The sequence below is a fragment of the Tamandua tetradactyla genome, chromosome 8 (assembly GCF_023851605.1).
Source record: "Tamandua tetradactyla isolate mTamTet1 chromosome 8, mTamTet1.pri, whole genome shotgun sequence".
NCBI classification, from domain to species: Eukaryota; Metazoa; Chordata; class Mammalia; order Pilosa; family Myrmecophagidae; genus Tamandua; species Tamandua tetradactyla.
The window spans coordinates 91,280,501-91,306,133 of NC_135334.1; the positions used below are offsets into that span (position 1 = coordinate 91,280,501).

The window sequence follows — 25,633 nt, forward strand, 5'->3', positions numbered from 1 at the left end:
AAAGTAGTACAATTCCAAAAAAGTGCTCTCATCAGTTGTAACAAATGTTCCACACCAATGCAAGGTGTTGGTGGTGGGGTGGTTTATAGGAATCCTGTATTGTATGCATGATTGGTCTGTAAACCCACAACTTCTCTCATAATTTTTTTTTTAACAAAAAGAGAACACCTACAGAAAGTACATACACAAACAATATATAAACTAGATGGTATCAGTATTTAACTTTCACCAATATGATGCATAAAGATTGATTTCTCTTTGCCAAATTTTCATTTTCATTTTCCTGATGATCAGTGAAGTTGAGCATCTTTTCATAAGTTTATGGGTCATTTGCATTTCTTTTTCTGTGGATTGCCCATTTGTATCCTGTGGTAGGCGGACTTTTATACAAATAATGCATGCACACATTCTTGAAGATGGGCTGGACCTGGTGGTTTTGCTTCTAATAAACAGAATATGGCAGAGATGATAGTTTGTCACTTCATAGATTGAGCTGCAAAAGATTCTGACTTCCAGCTCTCTCTTACACGGGCATGCTCTCTCTCTCTCTTCCACACGCAGTCTCTCTCTCTCTCTCTCTCTCTCTCTCTCTCTCTCTCTCTGGCTCTTCTTGGCTTGCTCAGTGTGCTAAAGCAAACTGCCATTTTGTGAGGTGCACTACAGAGAAGTCCACATTGCAAAGAACTGAGAGTGGCTTCTGGACAACAGCCAGCATGGAACAGAAGCCCTCAGTCCAGTCATCTGGAAGAAACTGAATCCTGTCAATCACGTCAGTCAGCTGGGAGGTGGTGGCTCCCCAACTGAACACTGACATGGCTGCAGCCCTGTCCAACAATCCATTTGCAGCTGGTGAGAAACCTTGAGCCAGATATCCAACTAAGCCGTGCCTGGATTCCTGTCCTCTGGAGACTGTGAGGTAATATATGATGTTTCAAGCCATTAAATTAGGGGGTCATTTTTAATGCAGTGCTAGAAAACTAATACATATTCTTTGTCCCTTTTTCTATTTTTTGACATGTTGCGACAACACAGTTGGATATCCTCTACAGGTTATCTATATTGGAAGTATTTTCTAGCAATCTTTCGCTTACCGTGAACTTTGTTTATGATGTCTTTTATTATTCAGAACTTTAAATTGTTGACGTCTTCAAGGGTATCAATCTTTTCTTTTATGGCTTTCAAGATTTGTCTCTTGCTTGAAAAGGTCTTTGCTAGTCCAGAGTTGTAAACGTCTTAATTATTTGTTTGCATCGTTCTCCTGAACCCCACTCCAAGCTCCATGAGGGCAGGGATTGGGTCTTGCCCATCTCTGGGGTCACAGCCGCCAGCCTGGCGTCCTGCACGGAGCTGGCATTCAGAGATGCTGAGACGCATTCATGCAGATAAACATTGCAAGGCCGCATTCCTCGCTCTCAGTAATTTCTCCCTGGTGGATAATCTCCATTCGAGGGCTGAACTGTGTGCAGAGCTCCTCTTCCTCTCTGCTCAGCTGAGACAGAGAACAGATACCCTTGCAGCCCCCTCCACAACTTCTTCTCATTGCCCCGTCAAGCACGCTAATGCACGCCCTCCGCTGTAACTACACAGGCTTGGCTCTTACATATTGCTCCTGCGCCGAAGATCTCAGCCTATAAAAGGGAAAAAGGGAACAAATAATCTGAGGATTTCACTTAAAGTGCTGGTAAGGATCCACTGCTAAGAAATGTAAAAATTTACAGCATGAATTAAATTTGCCAGGAGACACAACCTGACGAGGGGCTGTCGATGTTGCAAACACAAACCAGCAACCCCAAGCTTCACCCCAGATATTAAGATGAAGTCAGAGGCGAATAGAAGCAATGTCAGAGGTAGAGAGCCGTCAAATGGGGGAGGAGCTTAGGCCAGCAGGGCCCTTTTAACACATGACATCAGAAAAAAAACTGAGACCTGGGTGGGGGTGGGGGATGGGTGGGGGGAGACCCCTGGGATATAATTTAATAGAATGGATTTCTTTTGAGATCTCACAACTTACCTGGCCATCCAATTTGAAGATCTAAAAGCCGCGTCCCAGAAAGGGGGCGGGAATTGTCCATGGTTAGGAGAAGAGGTGGGATTAGAACTTAGGTTCCAAGTTCCAGGTCAGGCTCTTTCTCCAAAGCTCAAGGAAGGAAACTGAGAAGGAGTCCTAGCTCCAGGTAGAGAGATGAAGCTCTCACCCTATACTTCTAGAGGACATGAAGTGAGATAATCTTGTGCCTAGGGAAGTGGGGAGGTGAGTCTGGTGCTATCCAGCATTTCCTTTCCCCGTGGTCCTAAGAGGAGGATTCTTAAAATTGCTGTGTTTTTAACTTTGCTCAGGCTGTTTGGACCCTGAGTCCACCTTCTCTAGAGGTAGAAGTTTGCTCTCTGGTCAACACCTGTCTGGGCCCAGCCCACTGTGCCTGGCACAACACATTCAGGCATTGACTTACGCAAAAGAAGCCCGCACATCAGAGTGGGGCTTTGGGTGGGAATGGATTCCGCAGCTGGGGGATGGGTGAAGGAACTCAACATTTGATTGGCGCCCCCGCCAGCCTGAGAGATATTTTGTGTACCCCTTCATCAAGATACTTTATTACCTGCCATCTGCCAGGAAAGTGCAATAAATATACAAATCTGCAAGGAATATAGTGTGAAAATAATATGAATGCGTCCCTTATTCTTTTCACTGCAGCTGGGCGGGTGTTCCTGGAACCAGTGGAGTCAAAGATACTCCAACCCCAGGCCAGTCTTCATGAGGCCTCTGGCCTTCAGGTTCTCCTCTGTCCATGTGGACACTACCTCCTAGGGGCAAATCATTTCTTCTCCTGGATTCTACAAGGATCAAAGATTACACCAATTGGGAAACACTGTAAGAAACCAAGCCTGGCCTTTGCCAGCCCCCAGCCCCTTGCCAAAGCAAAGGCAAGAGGCAGACTCCCACTGAGCCTGGAGTAGGCCAGGGACTCCTGGGCTATGGCCACCACTGACTTCTGCTGAAACTGGGGTGGCTGTGTGTAAATGGGCCAGCTTCCAGAGCCATTGTCTACATTTACGGAAGTGTGCACACTGCAGGTCAAGAGGATAAAATAATGAGCGGAGATGCAGGTGCTGGCTTGCATTTTAGCAAAGCCTTGCAGGAAAAACCTGGGGGGTGGAAATAGATCAGATGCCCGGGTTACATGCATTAGTCCAAATTAGTCCAAATTAATTGCTTTTCACTTGAGTGTGTTTGCCATGAAAAGATTTTTCATCTTCTTGGCTTATCAGAATCACCTTGAGGAAGGCAGGAATTTTTGTTCTTTTTTTATAGGTGAGAAAATGGAGATAGAAGCCGAAAAACTCGCAGAAGCTGAAAGACTGAGCTGGTAACCAGGTTAGGTGGGAACTTAGACTTTTCACCCAATGCTCTTTCTGCCATATTGCTTCCCCTTGCCCTGCCCTTCAGCCAGCATGAGCTGCCGCCCACTCCCAGTCTCCCTCACAGCTCCACCACTTACCTTGACCTGTCTTGGAGCAGAGGAGCCAAGTTGGAGATCCTAGGGAGTGTGGTAGGAGGCAGGGGTTAGGGTCAGTTGGGAGCATGAGACTAGTTACTGCCCTAGAAGTGGTGACTCTGAGCCCTCCCCTGCCAGGAACTGGAAGCAAACCACCTCCCTTAGGTTCTGACTCTTCCTCCAGTTTCAGAATGAGTGGGTGAGTTAGGTCAGCATTGCTATTCTAGTTAGCTAGCTACCTGAATGCGATATACCAGAAATGGGATGGCTTTTAAAAAGGGGAATTTAATAAGTTGTTAGTTTACAGTTCTAAGGCTGAGAAAATGTCCCAGTTAAAACAAGTCTATAGAAATGTCCAATTTAAGGTATCCAGGGAAAGATACCTTGGTTCAAGAAGGCCGATGATGTTCAATGTTTCTCACTCAGCTGGAAGGGCACATGGCGAACACAGTGGCATCTGCTGGCTTTCTTGTGGCTCTACCAAAGGGATTCTCTCCAAAATGTTTCCTCTTTTAAAGGATTCCAGAAAGTAAACCCACCTTCAATGGGTGGAGACACACCTCCATGGAAATCATCTAATCAAAAATTACCACCCACAGTTGGGTAGGTCACATCTCCATGGGAACAATTAAAATGCTCCCATCCAGCAATATCGAATGAATGAATATTAAAGGACATGGCTCTTCTGGGGTCCATCACAGATTCAAATCAGCACAATCACATACTGCTTTTCTTCCACAACACAAAAAAGCAAAGGCAAATAGGAGGAGCTGTGATTTGAAGACATTTCCTTTCTCCTCCTCCTCTCCATCAAGTGCTGGCCCAGAACTTAACATATCAGCATGCACGACTCTTGTTTTGACTTTAAAATAGTCCTCTCTCTAATATTTATGGGAGAGAAAGGGAAACTGACATTTTTAATCACTTAATATAAACCAGGAAAATTCATGTTTAAAAATTCACAAACACTCCCACCACAATGGTTAAAATTAAAAAGACTAACAACGGCATGGCTTGATGAGGATGTGGAGCAACTGGAATGCTCACTCAATTCTGAACCGGAGTGTGAACTGGTACAACCACTCTAGAAACTTGGTAGTGTCAACTAAAGCTCATGGAAGATATTCCCTAGGACCTGGCAATTGTCCTCCTGGCCTTACATCTAATAGGAATGAGTTCTTACATCCTGCAAAAGAAAGGTCCAAGAATGTTCATAGTGCCTTGATTCATAATAGTCCCAAACTGGAAACAAACCCATATCCATCAACAGTAGACTAGATAAAATATGAAATGTTTATACAATAGGATAATATATAGCAATGAAAACAGACTGCCACTAAACCTGATAAAGTGGATGACTCTCACTGAAATGATATTGAACAAAAGATGCAAAAGCATATACCCTGTATGATTCTATTTATAGAATCTCACGAACAGTCAAAACCAGTAGATGGGGATGTAAGTCAGAATAATTGTTATCTTCGGGAAGGGGCACAAAGGATCCTTTTGGGGTACTGGAAATGGCCTGTATCTCAACTGAGATGAGTGGTGCTTACATGGGTATAAAAACATGCAAAAGCAGTTCACTTGCAACAAATGCACTGTTCTACCTCAACAAAGGAGAAGAAAAACCCAGAAACACCATAAGGCATCCATCGTCTTATGGTTCTCAAAATGTGGTTCCCAGCAGAGCAGCAGCACTTGAGAACTTGTTAGAAATGCAAATTCTCACACCCCACCACAGATCTACAGAATGAGACGGGGGTTGGGGTCTAGCCATCTATGTTTTAACAAACCCTCCAGGTTGATGCTCTTGCTTGCTAAAGGTTGAGCACCCCTGCCATGAGATTCACAGAGAGAGAACAACATGTCCAAGTTCAGCCAACTGCTAAGAGGCTGAACTGGAACTTGAACCCATACTTGGCCAGTCCAGTGTTGTTCTTATCATCAAACCATGCCATTTCCCTCTATGGAAATATGGCTTCCCCAGGAGGGATGTGCTGTGAGGCTGTTGTATAGTCTCCATTAGTGAAAAGAAGATTCTAGCTCTGGGTCCTTGTGTGGCAGACAGGGCAGGAAGGCATGGAGTTCAATTTCACAGGTTTTTGCCTGTGAAAGTCAGTATCAGCTGAGACCTATTTTCTTCCTTTTTTAAACTAGTCTGCTGCAGGACAAGTTGCTGGAGGTGAAACTGGAGGTAAAGGCAGAGCCCAGGCTTTGGCAGGCCTTTTAAATTATGGTCATGAGTTTGGACCTTGACCCAAGGCGGTGGGGAGTGCTATTATGTGTCCCCTCCACCCAGTGGTAAATCCCATGAGGGTGTGCACCAAATTTGGGTCATTTGCCAACAGGTACCAGCCCCTAGCATTGTGCCTTCCACACGGTAGGAGCTAAATAAAGATGTGTTGAATTGATTATTTTATGCGGGAGGTGAACCGATGCATTTTCTGACTCTAAAAGTTAGCTCTGGCTAAGATGTGGGGAGTAAATTTGAAGAGATCAAACTTGAAGGCAGGGAGATAACCTAGTTAGAAGACTGCTGCAACAATTCAGGCAAAAGTGGAGGGGGCTGGGGTAAGGCTGGGTGTCTGTGAGGAAGGAGGGAAGGTAAAAGGATCCAGCAGTGGGCCATTCATTTATTCAATTGAGTGAAGCCTCTTGGTGAGAAAACGAATGTCTCTAAGCCTTGGCTTCTGGTCTGCAAAACTGAGGCTACCGATAATATGTACCTCACAGGGTTGCGAGAATTAAACGTGATTTCAGCACAGTGTTTGGTATATCAGTATTCAAAAATGTTAGTTTAATATTGCAGCTGCTGTTCCAGACACAGGACTGGGTTTTGGAGAATCAGGCCCTGGAAGAAGTACCAAATTGGCCCGTGATCTCATCCTGGATCTCCTTGACCTTGGGCCAGACCTTGACCTTCAGTGACCTCAGTTACCTTCTCTCTAAAATAAGGGGCATGACTGGCTGACCCGGGGGGGCGGTCACAGTGCCCACGTTCTGTGAGTGCTGAGGCTTTTATCAGCCCGGACAGATGGATAAATGGAAAAGCAGCACCTGCCAAATTTTGGGTTTGGTCCCTCTGACTTAGTGCAGTTTAGCCTCATGGAAGCAAATTGGAAGGACAAAGAATTTTAACTATAATATCTATGCAAGAGCCCTTTATTAGCAGAACTATTAGTGAGTGGAGGAAAAAAAAATCCACGCATTTCTGAAATATCTGTTTTCTTCTTACAAGACAGGGAACAGAATTCAAGCTTTCAAACTGTTTATAAAGTAATCAGCATTAATTTGTTCTGTTCAGATTTTAATTATACACTGTAGGCCATTCTGACAGGACACCACCACCGCTGAGTCTGTCAGAGGAAATAATTTCCCACCAGGATGACCACACACCTCATGAATTATACATGAAACTTTGTTTCTTTGTGACTGTTGCTAAAAGATGCTGTCAGCCTTCTGAAATCTCCAAAGATCTGCAATTGTTTTTCGATAAGTCTAATTAGCAGGAAGTAGGTGGGGAGGTGTTAAGAATGACTTCCCAGGGCTGTGCTGCTGAGAGATGCTGAAAGGGCCCGTCCACAGCTGGTGACCCCAGCCAGCGACTGGCAGAGTCTGCCTCCACGGGTGTTTAAGTCAGGTCAGGAGACTCACTCTCCCTTAATCGACAGGCAGCAAGATTTACACTTGTTCTTCCTAAAACTGAGCCTCAGCCAGCCAGCCTGAGACTCCAGACATAATTCTGTTATTCAAATGGGAGAAGAGTTTGATAGCTATGCTAATGACTTTTATCTGTGAAAACATAACTAATAGCTTGGTTTACATTTGCGTACATTTATGAGCATAATTTTAGCACATAATTTTATTGCACAATAAAACATAATACAGCATTAGTCTGCTTCACCAAAAAAAAAAAAAAAAAGGGATACCTCAGAGTGATCTGCACGTAAACCCTCACACTGCATTTATATGACAGTATCATTTTAAAATTTTGACCCATTGGAATTAATGAAAGAGTTTCCCAGTTAACAATTAGTTACATAAGGCCATTTCCTATAGATATGATATTTGGGGGTGATAGTTACAATTTTCTGCATAATTTGTCACAGCACTGATTGCTAAAAACTGTTTTTCAACTCTGATATTCTTATGGTTAAACTGGGTTGAATGAGAGTGATCCTTCTTAGGTGGCATGCAGAGCTTCCTTGGTGCCCATGTACTCTGGCTGCCATTTGAACAATGGGGAGATGCCAACCAGGCCAAAGGGCTCCCCATGGGTTTGAAGAGGACTGGACCCCAGAAATGGCACAGGGATACCACTCTGTATTAGAGAGTTAATGAAGCCGAGTTCAGGGATGGGGACGCGCAGGGAAGGGTGGGACACCCCGACTGGAGGCTAGGGTTGCAAGTGACCAATGTGAAATCACAAGACATGGAATCTGCATGACCTTCACTGAAAGCAGAGTTAGAGAAAGAGGAGTTTCCTCCAAACACAGTCAGTCCTTCCTAGGTGGCCCATTGGGGGGCACTGGTGTGACTGGTCAAGACTCTTGTTTACAAAAGCAGGGACCAAGTCAAGCTAGCTCAAGCCAGCTCAAGCAAACCTAGGATTTTGAGGCTTACATAATTGAAAAGTCCAGAGGTGTTAGCATCGAGTTCAGCTGAAACCAGATGCTCCACATATATCTAATATAATCGGGAGTCTTTCTCTCTCCTTCTCTGTTGTTCTCCTTTGTGTCAAGAGCAGCCTCTGTTAGGATCTCTCCCAGGGGTGATAGCCCTTCCGCAGCCTCCAGCTACATGAGAACAACAGCTCAAGATCCCAGCTCAACCTTCTGCAAAAGTCTGGCCCCACACGCCATGTCCAGGGGGATGAGGTCCTCTGCCTGGGAGTCAATGATCTCCTCTGGGTGAGAATGATGGGGCTGTTGATCAGCAGCCTCATCAGAATCACAAGGCATGGGCCAAGAACCCTTTCCCAAAGGGAGCAAGCAGAAAGAAAGCAAGGGATGGCCACTCCCCTCACCCAGGGTTGGGATGTGAGGGGCTGGAGAGCACTTAGCTTTATCAAGAGCCATGACGGAGGCATCTGGACCACAGAATGCCTTTCAGAGGAGAGTGCCCTGAATCTTCATGATGGGGCAGAAAGCATGTCCTACATAGAGTACCTAGAGGAAGAAGGGCTATTTACCTTGAGGCTAGGAGACCTTAGGGATGACAGTTCTCCAAAAATATTGAAGCTTGCTTATTCTGTGCAACTCCAGAAGGGAAAAAAAAGAGCAGTGAGTAAAGTTACAGCAAAGTAAGTGGGTTAACTCAATACATAGCTGAAATAAAGTCTTAATAGGCAGACCTAATGCAATGGGGCAGGCTACCCTGAGGTTGGTAAGCATCTTGTCAATGACTATATTCAAACAGGTGCTAGAAAATTCCCCTGTCAAGATCTATACAGGCAAAATCAGGATGGGGAGAGAGATTGGACTAGATGACCATCTGTGAGGGCACAGGTAGGGAGAAGGGGCCTGCTAAATGTGGCATCAAAGCATAAGTATCTTTGAATTAAAAAGGAAAGGCTGAAATATGTATGTCTGAACCCTTTGAATATTAAGAAATGGAATAAAATAAATTAAGCTGAATGGAGGGATGTAATAAAGAATAGAGTGGGCTTGGAGGACTGAGTGTGCAGAGAGAGTGTAATAAGGAGAGGAAAGGCTTTCCAAGCTAAACAAGGAGATCAAAAGTGGAAAAGAGACAGGATGGCCACCCCAAGGGTGAACAATTTAATTTCCTTCCTTGAAGCAAGAAAGGAGGGAGAGAGGGTTGGAAACGCCAATGCCTGGTGGAAAGCAGGCTAGACAGATGTCTTAGTTTCCAGGCTGCTAAGACAAAGACCACACAACGGGTGGGCTTAAACAATGGGAATTTGTTCTCATGGTTCTGAACCTAGGAGAAGTCCAAAATCAAGGGGTCAGCAAGGAAATGCTTCCTCCCCAGCATCTGTAGCATGCTGGTGCAGGCTCCCAGCAATCGTTGGCGTTCCTTGGCCTGTATCCCTGCCTGTGTCACATGGCAATGCCCTCTTCTTTCTCTTCCAGGTTCTGTTGACCACTGACTTCCGCTCCTCTCTGTAGCTTTCTCTTTATTAGGCTTCCAGTATTAGGATTAAGACCCTTCCTGAATCATTTGGCCAGAACTTAATTACAAATAACATCTTCCAAAGGTTCTATTTACAATGGGTTCACCCCCACAGTAAAGGGATTAAGGTTAAGAACATGATTTTTCTGGGGTACATAACTCAATTTGCCACAACAGGTAACTAGCTGTCCTTGAGGACATCACAAGAGGAGGGTGGTGCTGACATCACAAGAGGAGAGGGGCCATCCTTAAGGACATCACAAGAGGAGAGGAGTTAGCAGAGCTAACACATGCTGCCTGGCCTCTTCTGAAATTCAGTGCTTGCCACAGAGGCCCAGGCTGCAGAATAAAGGTGTCTGTGTGCTTGCATGCTCCCTAGGAAAAGAAAGAAAATGCCAGGGTTGCAGACAAACTTTCCAGAATGAAGTCACCCAGGAATTCACAGGGTTTATCTCTGGTCTAGTCTCCTAAAGTTAGATATCTGTTAACTTTTAATCAAATATTAAATCTAGCATAACTTCTGGTAAAAGCATTTGTTATGAGTTGAACTGTGTCCTCCCAAAAGATAAGTTGAAGTCCTGACTCCCAATACTGCAGAATGTGACCTTATTTGAAAATATGGTAATTAGGTACGATGAGGGTGGTTCTGGAGTAGTGTGGTCCCTTATCCAATAGGATGGTGTTTTCATAAGAAGATGAGAAGAGACAGATGTTCAAAGAAGGAATGTCATGTGATGAAGGAGGCAGGAACCGAAGTGTTGCAGCTGCAAGCCAAAGATGCCAAGGACTGCCAGTAAAGCACCACAAGCTAAGAAGATCCAAGGAATGATTCTTCTGTGCAGGTTTCAGAGTATGCATGGCCCTGAAACACTTTGATCCTGGATTTCTAGCCTTCAGAACTGTGGGACAATAAATCTCTGTTGTTTTAAGCCACTCAGTTTATGGTACTTTGTTATGGCAGCGCTGGGAAACTAATACCGTGGTTTTCTCTCTTTTAGACTTTCCAGGAGTGTTGAAAAATGACTTCTGCCATGAAGTTAATTATCTGGTGTGATGGTTCATTTCATGTGTCAACTTGGCCAGGTATGGTGTCCTGTTGTTTTGGTCAAGCAAGCACTGGCCTGATTGCTATTGTGAGGATATTTCATAGAAGGATTAGCATCTGTAGTGGGTTGATTGCATCTATGGCTAAATTTCATCTGCAACCAACAAAGAAGATAGTCTTTTCATTCAATCAGTTGGTGGTCTTAAAGTGAGAACTGAGGATTTCAGAAGTCACAAAAAGGAATTTCTATCTCTACTTCAACCAGCCAGCTTCTCCTGGGAAATTCAACTTCACTTTCATTAGAGTTTTCAACCTGTGGCCTGCCCTGTGGAATTTGGACTTGCTGATTCCCACAGTTACATGAGCCAAAATTCCTATAATAAACCCACTGGTGCTGTTTCTCTGGAGCAGAGAAACCACATCAGGCAAATGCATGAAAAATCTCGTGGAGAGAAGCCCCTCACCTGTATAATCAATGACTGTCAGTATTAATGTGAACGGCTACATTCATCAGATATTTGGCGGAGAGAGATCACATTAAAGCGTCATGATTTAATAATCTCAGTGTCTGTGCAGTGTCTCTATTTACCCTGATTGTGAAGCTCTCTGTTGTCAGAAATCCCACTCTTGGGCACTAACACTGAGCCTTAGATTGCCCTCTCAAACTTGTCATCACCATTTCTGATGGAGACACCAATGACACCATTTTTAATGAGCTCTTTTCATACAATGAGTGTGGTGGGACGGCTGAAGGCAGGCAGATGGCTGTGGTGGAGTGGGAGGAATCCTAGACTTGGACCATTTCATTATATCACTCCTTGGCTCACTATAAGATCCTTGGCAGTTATCATTGTTCCCCAATTCACAGAGGAGAAAAAGGAGGCTCTGAGAGATGAAGTGACTTAGCCAGGGTCTCATGGGTGAGAAGTGAGGAAGCTGAGATTTAAATCCAGGTCTTTCCTGCCTTTGAAATCCTTCTGTCTAAGATGTGTTTACAGCACACTCAGACCAGTACGATTTCATGCTGGGCCTGTGTCCTGTAGATATAGAACATATCCCTCGGTTGGTCTGTCCTAAGCACATCTATAGAGCAGTTGCTAAGAGAGGTCCCTATTGTAAATCTCAGGTAAGCAAGCCAGAAGAGGCAATGAAGGTAATTACACTTATTAAGTTGGCGTTTCAAAAGATCAGAAAGTTACAGTATTTTCCTTAAATACCTAAATAGATAAGAGACCCTATGGGGTATATGGAGAGAATCCCATCTGAAAGTCCAGGGGGAACCCTTTTCTTTCCAGTCCTGACTCTGTAGGATTTAGGACCAGCCATCGTTTGAAGATTCCTATATCTTAATGGTGTTCTAAAAGCTCATTTTCCCTCCTGGCTCCCACAATTATGGAGAGGCCCAGAAACTTCCCTCTGAGTTTATTGTTTAGGGACCTGCCATCTGGTCCCAAGTTATCTCATCTTGACTTTTTTTTTTCCCACCTTTTACAATTTCTTGCCTTTTGTCCTTTGTCCAGCCAGATCCTCTTTGTAATTAACTGGGTTTTGTGTGTCACTGGTGGGATTCAGGATGCAGACCAGCCATTTAGAGGCCTCTAATGACACCCACTTTGGCTCCTGCTGTGCCCCAGGAGATAATGGCCTGGAAAGCTTTCTCAGCAGCACACAGCATGCACAGCCTCTCCTGCCCAGCCCCTCTGTGCCCCAGCACGGAGTGAGGTTTTGTATTAATAAATACTTGGTTTAGAAAAAGAGACAAAGAACGATAACTTAAACTGTTGTGCCTAAAAGAGACAGCACCATGTAAATGTCTTCCTGTCTCTGAAGCCAAATGCTCAGGAAGTTCAAGGGCACTTCTCTTAGACCCCCTAAGATGTACAGTTCAACTTTGATTAACCAAAGTGTTCAAGAAAGGGCAAAGACAGGGAGCAGGTAGGATTATAGATCATTGAAAAGTTCTAGTTTACTGAAAGTTAACCAAAAGAGGTCTTTTTTTTTTTCCTTAACACATATGTCAGCCTTTTTCCTGTAACACTTTGTGAAATCATTACTTTTTCATGTTAGAATAAGCTGGTGAACATGGTTGTTACTGTCTTCCTAATTTCTTCCAGAAAGGGCGATTGACTCCTCCTCTATACTCCCAGAGTGCTGAGTTCAATTCTGTTAGCGCTGAGCTTACACTGTCTTTCTCTTTTGTATCTACCACCCTCATTATTCTATGCCTAGAGGGCAGGAAGCAAATCTTATTTCTATGTCCCCAAAGCAGAATGTTTTGGCTCAGCCATTTTGGCCACAAGGATATCTGATCCCACATTTCCTCCATTTTGTGTTGGTTTAACCAATGGTCCAGTGAGAACACAGTAGCAAAGAAATGGGAAATAGACAGATTGTATTAGCAATACAATAGATCAGTGTGGGCAAGAAAGCAATTCTGGAACTCCAGGGGAAATTGCTCACAACTTCCTTTAGGATTAGTTAAGAAATAAATACTTATTACAAAGTCTTTTATCAAGTCTTGATTAATACAGTTCATACAAATAATATAACATAAATTGAACAATGATAAAAATAAAAATGATAACATTTAGATGTGCAGAATTTGACCTAGGAAAATTAAACGATAGAAATAATGGCTAGAAAAGAAAACTAACCAAAGCAGGATCTATAATCAGTATAATTTGATATGGATCAAAAATTGATCAATCAGCAAGATCTCTACTGTAAAGTTTTCATGGAGAAGAAGTACATCATTTTTGCAATAAAAAATTAAGAATAAAAAAGGAAATGGCTTAACTAGACTGAATTAAAAAACAAAAATCAAGGATTCCAAATTGGCCTAGGGACTTTTTTTTTGTATGCTGTATGGCAGGGGTCACATTTCATTCTTTTTCCATGTGAGTATTTGCCGAATTTTTATTTGCTTTTTCTTTCTTTGCGTGCCAGGAATTGAACTCGGGTCTCCCATATGATAGATGAGAATTCTACCACTGAACTACCCTTGTGACCTCCTAGGAGCTTTTAATGTTAAAAATATTTACACCATAGAAATCCATTAGTATTAGTATAATTCTGACTTAAATATTTATATATAAAATACAATGATTAAACAGGCAGGATTGAACATCCTCCACCCTTGTGTACCTTAAGTACTCAGTAAATGGAAGCCCATGTGCCAAAACACAGGGGTGAAGGAATATGCAAGTGTTAAAAGGAAGGAGGTAGATCTGTATGTATTGATGTAGAGAAGTATCAATAGGAGCCTAAGTGTTTATATTTCCTTAAAAATCCAAATTAAATCTGACTGTATATGTGCATCTAAGAAAGGAAAAGAGAGTGAGAAAGAAAGAGAGGAGAGAGAGAGAAGGCATGCATACACATATGGACAAGAATCTGAAAGTATGTAGCAACTACTGGCAGGGGCTGTTTCTGGGCATTTGGAATAGGGAAAGATTTTTGCTTTTCAAAAATTTTTGCAGATCTGTATTACTTGGACATTTTCACAGTAAACAGCTATTAGTTTTATAATCAATGATACTTTAAATAAATGATAATTAAAATGTTAAATGGATAAAATAATTAATAAATGGCAAGATTTGTGAAGGGTCAGAGATTTCATTCTCCCTGTTAGGCTGCCATAGTTACACAAAGGCTGCCAGAAGATAAGAGCCTCCAATAGCAGAAACCAGATCATTCACAGGTTCCTTGAGCCCCATTTCCCACAGGGCAATGCAGGAAAGGCCAAGATGATATCTGCATACCCATTGGAATGTATCACAGGAGGAGAACCTTGTTTGGGGAACCTGACTCTTTTGTTATGGGCAGTAAACCTGCCTGCCTTTTGCTCCAAAGGGAGATACTGTCTGTGTCTTCCAAAGCCATCAAGCTATGCAAACATGCTTGAAAAGATAGTCTGGTACAAAGGCAGTCAGTGCTAGGGTTTGAGTGATGTGCAGAAATGCAAGAGAGCCAGGAAAAGTTGACTTCCAACTATGAGTTGATGAAAAAATTGGAATCTTTGTGTGTTGTCACTCTCATAGGACTCCAGGCCATCCCTCCAATGCCCTAATTGTTAAATCTTTTCGTTCAGAGGTGAGAATGGAGAAGGAGCAATAGATTGGCCAAAATCCTTGGGGAAAAGTTTCTTTTTACTTTTCTAACGCTTTGTCATCCTATTTATACCTCTATTGCCTTTGAATGGGAAACTCAACTATGGCCATCACAATCTGCAGATATAACTGTGCCAAGAATAGATAGCTTATTCATGCCACAGAAACCTAGTAAGAGCCAACTACATGCCAGGCACTGTTTCAGATAGAGCCGCTGCAGTATATTTTGCATTATGTACAATTGCATTCTGTCTGAATGGTGCCTCCTGGATTTGTGCAATGTCCTAGCCCCAGTTCTAGATGCTAAGAAGAGGACACTAAACAAAAATGATCAAAATCCCTGCCTTTCTGGAACTTACGTCCAATGTGCAAGCAAAACATTTTTAAAATGTAAGTAAAATATATAGTATGTCAGATGGTGTTAAGTACTATAGGGAAAAATAGAGCAGGGAAAGAAATAAAGGTTTTGTGGCAATGCAGTATAATTTTACAGGGGATGATCAGAGAAGGCTTCACTGAGAAACTGACGTTTGAGCAGAGGGATCGAGCCATGTGGTTATGTGGGGTAAAAATGTTTCAGGTAGAGGGGAAAGCCTTAAGGCTGAAGTGTGTCTGGAGTGCTGAAGGAACAACAAAAAGAGGCCAGTGTGGCTGAAGGGGAGAGCATGAGAGGGAGAGTAGTAGGAGAGGCCAGGCAGGTACTGAGGGTCCAGTTCATTGAGTCAGTCCATTAGGAGAATGTAGGTTAGTGAAGAGAGACACAGGGCTTCCACTGGGGCAGGGAAAGGTATTGAGTTGATTCAGTCCATCAAACATTGAATGTACATTTTAAGGATGTTCAAGGAATGCATGCTTGCCTGCTGAAGTAGGCAAGAAAACCACCAAGAACATCCCCCTAGCCTACCCCTGAACTAGGCATCATTGTTCATTAGAGCTGAAAGGAAATTTGGAGAGCCATCTTTTTGCTGCCTCCAGTTCATGGATAGGGACTCAGAAAACCACACAGGAGAACTTGCCTTAGCCTACGTCTCAATGTGGCAAAACCAGATCGAGAACCTCAGAGTCTTGGAGCAGAGTTCAATGATCTTTACTCAATCATTTTCGTTTTCCACCAATCACCACTCCTTGGTTTGGATGATATAATTATATGGTCATCCTTCTCATGTACTGTTGCAGGAGTAAATGTAATCAAAGCTTGAGATTAAGTGGTGTGTACCACTAGAACAGGGAGTCAGACACGTCTTAGCCTGCCCGATGGGATGCACAGGGATCATAGGCTTCTCTTGCCATGGAGAAAAGAGGATTGTAAGGTTGAGAAAGGTAGGGGCAGAAACATGGAAGGAGATAACAACATGATATAAGTTGGGACTATTGACCACCCAGTCTTGCTAAAGGAAATTTAGACTAAGCCCCATGGAGAGAGGGACTGCAAGCAGAAAAGGGAGGAATGGTATTCATATGAACTTCACCATGTGGTCCATCACAATCTGGGACCCAAGCAACAGACAGGGTGGGGAAGGTCCTTCTATATGGAGTCCATCAGGTTCCAATCTCTAAAACCTGGAAGAATTGGGAGAATATGGAGACCTGGCCCTGGTCCTGATGTTGGAACTCTAACAATGGCGTGGTCAGGAAGGCAGGAGAAGAAAGCTCTAACACAGCTGGTTCAGGAGCTACTGGGAGACCACACTGAGCACCTGCAAACAGAAGCTAAGAGGCTTGACAGGTGGAGGCAGACACCAATGGAACATGAGCTATGACCATCAAATAGACCCCACTACTTCACAGCTAAAGAGACTCCTGGGCAAACTTGGGGTGGCATGCAGAGTGCTTGGCATAGAGAAGGTGCTCAACTAGTAATCTCCAAGGACCCAACACTCTTGGATCTTCCAAAGTAAGGCCTCAGCTTTAGAATATCTGTGTATGTATGTTTATTCTCCTCCTACTTTATGGTTGCGAATGACCCCTACTATGAATTCTGAGGCCATCTGTAAGGTTGAAAGGCATATGTGTTTGGTGTGCATGAATGTATTTGTGTGTACATGGCACATATAAGTGTTTAGTGTGTATGGGGGGGGTGGATGGAGAGAGAAAGTCAAGAAGAAAGAGAGACAGGGAAGGAGGAGGAGCAGCAGAGAGAGTCTTCAAGTCCAGACAGAACTGGAAACATCAGGACCCCTCACCCATAGGGAAGGACATACCTGGCCACTGAGGCACAACTAGCTTGAGCTGGGACAGAAGGAACAGGAAACTGGGAGCTCCATTCAACCTCAGGCCAGGTAGCTAATTGTTTCTGAGATGGCCCAGAGTTCTCCCAATAATCACTAGGTTTATCCTCACAGTCAAAATAAAGTAGGGCTTTCTAACATCTGTTCCAGATTCTTTTTTACTTCAAATTAACCTCAGTCCCATTATCTTTGGGCCTTTGACTCTAGTCATGGGACCTGGTGGGGCCTTGATGTGGAGCAGCTCGCAGTGATCCCTCTGGTGTTATCCCAGTTCCCTAACTCTTCAGAAAAGTTTAGCAGGACCCTCTGTCCCTCTGGACAAGCCAGGAGGGGAATAGCCCCTGCAGCCAGGACACTCACCCATGCTTAGACAATGACTTTGGAACTCCTAGCCCAGTGTGCTCTGCTCACATCAGTATACAGCCCTCCTCTCCAGTCTTTGAACTCCACCATAACATCCTGCCATCATCTCCTCTCTTCCACATTCGTCCAAGATTCTCTAATTCTTGCTTGGCAAACTGCCTTCTTGGTGCCTGGGGATGTGGAAGAGTAGAAAGGTTTTAAGATCCCACAGACCTACATTTGAATATCAGCTGTGTCTGTTTCTGGTTGCAAGACCTTCATCAAGAAGTTATTTACCCACCCTGAGTCTCAGTTTTCTTTTCCTCAAAACAGAAGTACTACTAACCATCTTGCAAGGTATTTGTGAGGATTAAAGGAGCCGACAGCATGCATTGAGCCCAACACAGATCCTGAAACACAGTAAATGCTTAAAAAATATCAGCCTTCATCTTGCTTCTGGAATGTACACGTCATGAGATCAAGAGAAAAACACGGAGTGGAATTGAACCCAACCCACAGCCTTGGACCTGATCCCAACTGAGCCCAGCCTAGATCAGCCACACCCCAGTGACCCACAGACATGTGAGCAAGAAGAAATGATTGTTCTTTTAAGCTCTGTAGCATCATTGTGGCAACAAAGAACAGATGCATATGGACGTTAAAAACTCAGATTCATGCCTGATAAGGTTGATGGGGTAATCTTGGCATTCTCCTCCACGAATGCCCTGTCTCCCCACCACACTCATTACTCATCACCATGCCCAGAGGGGAGACACAAGGCCAAACACACCAAACCTCAAGTGGCAGCCACGACCTGAGAAATGTAAGGTGCTGTGCAATTGACCCTCAGGTAACTGAAGGCTCGGACTCCTTGACTTATGTTTTCACTTTTGTTACTGAAAATCTCTGTGAAATGTGACTGTCACTTCCTTGACTTAGCATGGCCAAGGCCACGGTGCCTGGGTAGGCTTTGTCTGGAGAGGACGTGGAGGATGTGGGTGGGACTATGTTGAGACTAGGACCTCTCTTAAAAGAATTTTCTAGTCAGTGAGTGACCTTTTGGGATGCCATTTGTTTCAACCGGTTCTTGATCTGTGATCATTTGGCTTTCAACTGAGAAGTGAGCATGGCAGAAAAGAGCAAATCATTAAGGGACTCGATTATTTTTCATTTTTTTAAAATTTATTTTTGTGTAATACCCTGAGGTTTTTCTGTAAAAGCGATAAAAATAATCTCCTTGAATGCCCACGAGTTGTGGAGATGCCCTCTCTCAGTCTGGGCAAGTCACTCAGCCCGTCTGAGCTTCACCATTCTTCCACATGACGCAGGGGTCACGAGGTTTCCCTCATCTCCTTCGCAGAGCTGTGGTGAGGTTCAAGTGACATGCATTCAGAATGTGGAAGCACTTGGAAAATCAACACTGCACCTGCAAGACGGTAAAGCAGTTCTCACTTCTGGCAAACTTGGTCTCACTTGAAAACATTCAACAAATGTAAACACAATTTCATGGGACCATATTTCTTTAACGAGAATACCTGTCCCTGTTTCTCGTTCTTGCTATAAGAACCAACCTCCCTATTCTTGTATGTTGAATTAAGCAGAGGCTTTGGAGTCCAATGGGTATAATAAATATCCCTCCAGATTGCTGTAATAATCAAAATGGACATCGGACATCAAAAATACTTTATGAATTGAAAAGCAATGTACAGCTGTCAGATCTGATTATGACTTTTCAAGCATGTGTGGACATCTGTGATACACAATGGGATCATGTTTGATGGTCTTTAAGGATAGGCAGTGGGGGCCAGGTCTGCTACTTTCCAAGACCTCTGCTTCTCCTCTCATGCCTTCTATGATCAGGGGAGCCCCCGGTTTCTCCTCAGCAGCTGAGACTGGAAAGAGAGCGTGGCAAAGGGCTGAGAGGTGGTGGGTAACTGTGCGGGCCCCGGTTTTTCCAAAAAGCTCACACACCTGGCTCTCCCCCTGGGGGCCCAGGAAGATGAGGTGTAGAAGCTGCTGCTGGGAATAACAGCCTTAGTCATAAAAGTAACACTGTGAAAATGCATTTTGTGGGTAACAATGAGAAGTTAATGTGAAGAGTCATCGCCCTTCATTAGTGAAAACTTTGGCAGCGGCTTTTCCAGGCTCCCGAGAATCCTTTGGAGAACACGGCTTCAACCCAGAAGCACTTCATCATTTATATGAATGAAAATGAGTGCAAACAGATTGTCGGGATGACTGTTCACGTCACCTCTTTTTTTCTTGCAAGGAATCCCCTCCGTAATTACATTTTGCCTGTCAGTTCATAAATTTTTCTTATTGCAAACTGGCCATTATTGATTGCTTTTTAAAAGTACTAAAACTGAGCCCAAAGCAGTAGATCTCTCTGTAAATTCAAAACATGCTATCTTTGGTCCCAATCGCCGGCGAGGAGTGAAGAGAAAAAGTCTCCAAGTTCATGGTGATTGCAGACCCCGTGCAGAGACGGGCCTGCCATACGTTTCAGTTTAGAGACTTGGCTTTGAGGGTTGCATGTTTTAAGCCACAATGAAAATAATAAATAAAGGATAAACTTATTTGGCAAATGCTGACTCTTTGAAAGCCAACATCCTGTCATTGTTCTTTAGTTGCTTAAAGGGTTATATTTGGATTTTTGGCATTTATGACCAAGCGTCACAATGAGCAAAGGGAGAAAGGGGGTTAAGCAATAAAAGATTTGCAATCGGAGTCTTTCAATAACCAGCAGACCATCTTTCTGAATCCTTTTTAAATGAGATGCCGTGGTTCTGTATTTAAAGCTGTCTGGTAAAAACGTGAGAAGAGCAAAATCTCAGGGGATTTCTGGATTCTGAGAAAAGAAGAGGCGTTCCTCATTGGTCAAAGCTTGTGGGAAGTTTCTAGAACTCATACTGGACACCAGCAAGGGAACCTATCAGGAGAACATACTCTGACAGATTCGGGGCCTCTGTTTTGGCACGAAGTTCTGACCGGGGGACACCCACAGGGATCGATCGCCCGAGTCCCAGCCCTGTGCAGGCACAATCTCTAAAATTCAAGGCAGCCAGCCAGCCCCGCAAAGCCACTCCTTGAACCAGCAACTGTGGAGAATGGGGAGGGGGAGGGAGAGCAAATAAAGACCTGGATGTGTGTGATCCGTTCCTGATTCAACCAAGTAATCAAAGCAAGCCACAACGTGGTCTCTGCCGGCTGCTAAACTTGGAAGGCTCCTTCGCTAAAAGCAGGCAGCAGCTACTGATCTGGCCGGGAAACAATGCCCCATTCAGCTCTGGGTATCTGTTCTTAATATCAAGACGCACAGCTAGGGTCCCCAATGGTGAGGAAGCCAAGTCCAGGCCTGGAGGGAGAGCAATTACACCTTCACCAGCCACGTGAACGAAAATGGGAGACAGAAAAACATTTTGATAGTGGAAATAATTTAAGGGCCTTCAAAATAGCTTAACAGTGCACTTGGCCACACTTGGGATTAGGAAGCAATATTTTATGTTAGGCAGCAGGGCTTTTGTTTTGTGTGTGTGTGTGTGTGTGTGTGTGTGTGTGTGTGAGCCTTTTTCTTTTTAGTTTGGGGTCTGGAAAAAGGACTGCATTTTGTCAAAGCATGGCACCCACCCCTTGAGCCCCCAGGCGGGGGCTGCCAATCCCCAGCACTTGGCAAGAAGACAGATGAGTCCGTGATTAAGCAGGCCTCGTCCGGTGCCTCCTCCTGGCAGCTTCGAAGCATGCCCCGCCCAGCCCCTACCCTACCCCCCCCCCCCCAGCTTGGTTGATGGGAGACGGCTGCCCTCGGACTAAAACCCCTCAGAGACAGCCCAAGCTCCAAAACGCTAAGGCCTTGGCAGTGGCCCCCAGGGCGGGGCCGGGCTGGAGCTGTGACACCCTCTGTTTTCTGTCAATTCCCAGATAAGATGAGAAAAGGTCAGGGCTGCTGGGAAGAACCGGTAATCTCAGCAGAATCCCTCAGTTGGCCCTACTGTTGGCCTTTCAGCCATAAATCTGCATTCTGGGAGAAGCAGCCCCTGCCTTACCCAAGTCCAGCAGAAGCTCCTAATTTGATGTCTGTTCCATTGTGGAAACTTTTCTCTGAGTAACTGCTCTGTGCTGGGCGCTGGGGTCAGAGAGGCGCAAGACTGGGCTGGAGGGAGGCTGAGAGCAAGGAGGCAAGGATGACAGAAATAGTGAGGAAGAGGAAGGAAAGGAGAACTAATCTTTATGCAGGAGCTCACCCTAAGAGCTTTACAAATAGTAACACCCCTAGTTCTCATCCCTGTCAGAGGTATTAGCACCATCCCCACTTTACAGATCATGAAACCAAGGCACAGAGAGGTTAAGTAACTGGCTTGCGGTCACACAGCTAAAAAGCGGCAGAGTCAAAATTTGAGCCCCAAACACCTGGCAACAGAGACCAAGTTCTTAACCACTTTGCACCTAAACAAGCCGAGGGTGGGTGTGAGGGGTGGCAGGGAGGCAGAGAAGACTTCCTGAAAGAGTTAACACTTAAGCAAAGTCTTATAAGAAAAGTCAGAACTGAGGTTCCACCAGGGCAGCCACAAGCCCAGTCTGTTCACTCTGGCTCTGTACAGGAAGCAAAAAAATACTCGATTCCCTCCTCCCCGAGCTATCCAGAGCCCCTTATACTTTCTACCCCGTGTAACTATGAGTCCACCAGATGAGAACAATGTTATTCAAAGTGTGGTCCCTGTGGCAGCACCAGCATCTTCTGGGAACTTGTTAGAAATGCAAATCTTGGGCCCCGCTCCAGGTTTCCTGAAAGGCTTCCTATTTTTAACAAGCCCTCCAGATGATTCCCATGCACTCTTTAGTTTGGGAAGCCCCAAAGTAGACTATAAGAGCCCGAACACCCCTGGAGATGGTCTGAGTAGCATGCCCAGGGCCTCCGAGAAAGTCGGGGCAAAGTTTGTGTCAAATGCCTTGTCCGTGACTCCCTGTCCCTGCCATCTCTGCTGCCACAGCCAAGTTGAGGCTGTGGCTTTTCTCACCACAACAAAATTAATTGATAATAGTTGGCAGTTAGTTTCTCGCAGCCCCAAACTCTTCCCACAGCTGAATCCCCTGAGGGGCCTCTGGCTTCCACACCCACCCTTGATTTAGGGAGGGAGTAGACAGGAATAGTCTCTGGCACCTCGCTCACTAACCCCATTTTCTATTCTCAAGAGACTTTTATAGTCTGTATCTCAAACCAAGACATTGGGGAGGGCCCAAGCATAACTCCTGAAAGCTAGACCATTCTCTTTCCCCTGGGAATCTCCTTCAGGACCAAAACAAGTCTTGGTGGAGAGAGCACAGACTTTGAAGTGACAAGGTCCTGGGTGCAAAAACTGCTTTTGTTACCCCCAAACTGTGTGACCTTGGGCAGGTTGCTTAACCTCTCTGAGCTACGTTTTCTTCATCAGTAAAATGGGCATGAGAATATCTCTCCCACCAGTGCATCGGGTCATGGCTTGGATATCTGAAGCCTCGAAGTCTCAGTCGTCTCTTTGACCTCCCTCCACCCCATTTCTGCCACGGCAATGGCTTGAAGCCACAGTCTGGTACAGGGAGGGCCCAGGAGGACATCTCCTTCACCGTCCCAATAACCCCAGGTGGAGCTGCCCAAGCTGGGCTGGCAGCCCAGGAGAGACCAAAGGAGACTCAGGAAAGGCTGAGACCCAGAGGCCATTCTTCTGGACTCTTCTGAGCTAGGAGGCAGCAGCCCCCGGTGATTTTATCCAGGTTTATCATCTTCTAGGGCATTTCTAAACACCCTCTGAGCCACTGTTTCCCATCTCCTGAACCCACACAGTGAACAGGATCCAAGGAAGGCTTTTAAGGACCACATTTGAGACCAGCCATCGCCTCCCCACCCACAGAGCAAACATCCTTCGGGCGAGAGTCAGGAGGACAAAGAGAGGAAGTAGAGCTGCCTGAGAAAACTGTTGCCTCATGGATTAAGTCACCTCCCTTCCCTAATGCCTTGGGATACCGGCTAAAACTCTGCCACTCGTGCTCTTGTCCTTTCTGCTTCTTTTGAAATGTGAAGGTTCCAAAAATATAAAGTCCTTCAGAGCTCATTAGGGATGAGCGTTTCAGAGAATGTTCCATCAGGAGAGACAGGGCAGCACTGAGATAATAAGTGAGAAACAAGGGCCCAATGATGAGGGGCCAGGCAGGGGGTTGGGAGGGGCCGAAGGTGCACTGAGGAGGCCAGAAGCTCCAAGCTCCAGGTCATGGAGCCAATTGCCTTCCCAGGCAGAAGTCCCTCTGGAAATCCTACTCTTCAAACACTTCCAAGGATGCTCTGACTCTCCCAGAAAAAACAGAATCATATTTATTACTGCTACTTGTTGGGTATATAATATGTGCTAAGAGTTCCATATAATAGATTACCCAAACTAAACCTTGCCCAAACCCTATTGGAAAAGCATTATCATTTCCTTTTATAGATGAGAGAAAGGGGAAAAGACTTGGCCATGCAGGTAGCAGTGCAGAGCCTGTATTCCCCCCAGCTCTGCTCCTCTAAGGTCCTGCTCATAACCACTTGGCTAACAGCTGTGATTGGCAGAAAGCTTTTCTTTTCCCTTTCTTATTTCTGCCTCTCAATTATTAATAAATGTTTTCAAAACTAATCATGCCACCCTACATCCTTCCCCCCACCACCACTCCATGTTCCTCCTGAGCTACGGTGACCACGTCCAAACACCCCAATCTCATGGGCCCCGACCAATGCTGAGGTTGGCGAGACCATCTCCTCCCTTGCCCTGCACACCTGACCTTCATTGATATGACTCAAGACATCAGCACTCTAGGCAACCTCCCCCATAGCTGCCAGGTGCTAAGCTTGTGCTGGCATAAGAGCCGGGACGTCTGTTTTGCATCACAGTTTCCAGGAGGGGCTGAGAGTGGGCCTGCTCCCTCTCTGCTGTGGTCTTTAGAGCCAGAACATGGCAGAGCAGTGCCTGGAATCCACTCTGTCAGTTCAGCCTGTCCCCACTGCTCTTTCTCTTGCCAGGAGCCCAGAAACTCCACATTCCTCATTAACAGCAGAGTCAATAATTGTACTTCTTTGACAAGCAAGTGTCAGACCCAACCCCAGGCATTCCAGATGCCCCAGCCATGTGTACTTTTTTAGAATTTATATTAAAAATAATAATAAGGACTGCCTACTCCAAATGGCAGATTTGTCCTTCTTACCTTTGGCTTCTGAGCTCAAGTCAGAGGCCTGGAGCCAAAGGGCCTTCATGTGGATTCAGAAGGTTCTCTCTAGCCTACAAGGCAGCCCCCTCCTCATCCTTCCCATTCAGTAAATGATAGAGAGCCTCCCTAATTAGCATCTCCCCTTTAAGTTCTGTAGACTGCTAATGAGTAAAAAAGAGGAGACACTTGGGAGCCCTGAAGAAATTATTTGAAAGCAAAACCAAGTGGCCGTGGTGAAATATCACCATTTCAGTCAAAGGGATTTTTTTTTTCCCCTTACAACTACCTGACACAGCCCAGCTGGCAGCATATTGAGAATTTAGAGAAACTGCCTTTCTTCAGAGGAAATGGCCTGTCCATATTCCTGGGGCTTCTTTGGTGTAACAAACCATCTTCTTATCAATTTGACCCTTCCCTGAATCCCACCCAATCTCTCTCAGCCAAGGCAGGAATTGGTGTTCTTTTTGCCCAGTGCTCTCCTAGAAGCCCAGAGAGGGAGAGTGAATTGCTTGAGATTGCACAGTAAGTAGACAACAGGGTAATATCTGGATGCCAGAGCTACAAGCTCTAGGTAATTCAATTCAATGGTTTATGAGGATAAGCATTAACTGCATTGGCAGGAATTGTGTTTTAAACAGGCACTGACTTGTTAATTTACTCCTTCAGCAAATAGTTATCGAGCAGATAGCTATACAGTTCTCCTAAAGCTTACATTCCAGCCAGGGAACCAATGCTTGACAAACTATGAGATGATGCCAATGAGTGATCAGTGCCATGAGGAAAAATAAAGCAGGGTAATGGAAGAGAGTGGCTGAGACTCTGTTTTAGAGAAGGGAAATCAGGGCAGCCTGAAGGAGGGGGAGACACTTGAGCAGAGATGAAGCGCAGAAACGAGCTGCGTGGTTAGCTGGGGGAAAGCAACCAGGCAGAGGGGCCCACAAGTACAAAGGCCCTGAGGCAGGAGCCCCGGATGTTGAGGAATGACAAGGAAGCCAGCTGCCCAAGCGAAGTCCTGGCAGGGGAACCCAGTGGGCACGAGAGGAACAGGTGCAGGGGCCGGCGCACACT

The 25,633-nt window shown here is 45.0% G+C and overlaps 1 long non-coding RNA gene across 1 annotated transcript; it reads left to right on the top strand.

Moving 5' to 3' along the window:
* Nucleotides 1-9,796: 9,796 nt before the first annotated feature.
* Nucleotides 9,797-11,236, top strand: LOC143643676 (uncharacterized). Its single transcript, XR_013156321.1, has 2 exons — nt 9,797-10,482; nt 10,631-11,236. It is a non-coding gene; the product is annotated as an uncharacterized LOC143643676 (long non-coding RNA).
* Nucleotides 11,237-25,633: the final 14,397 nt, after the last annotated feature.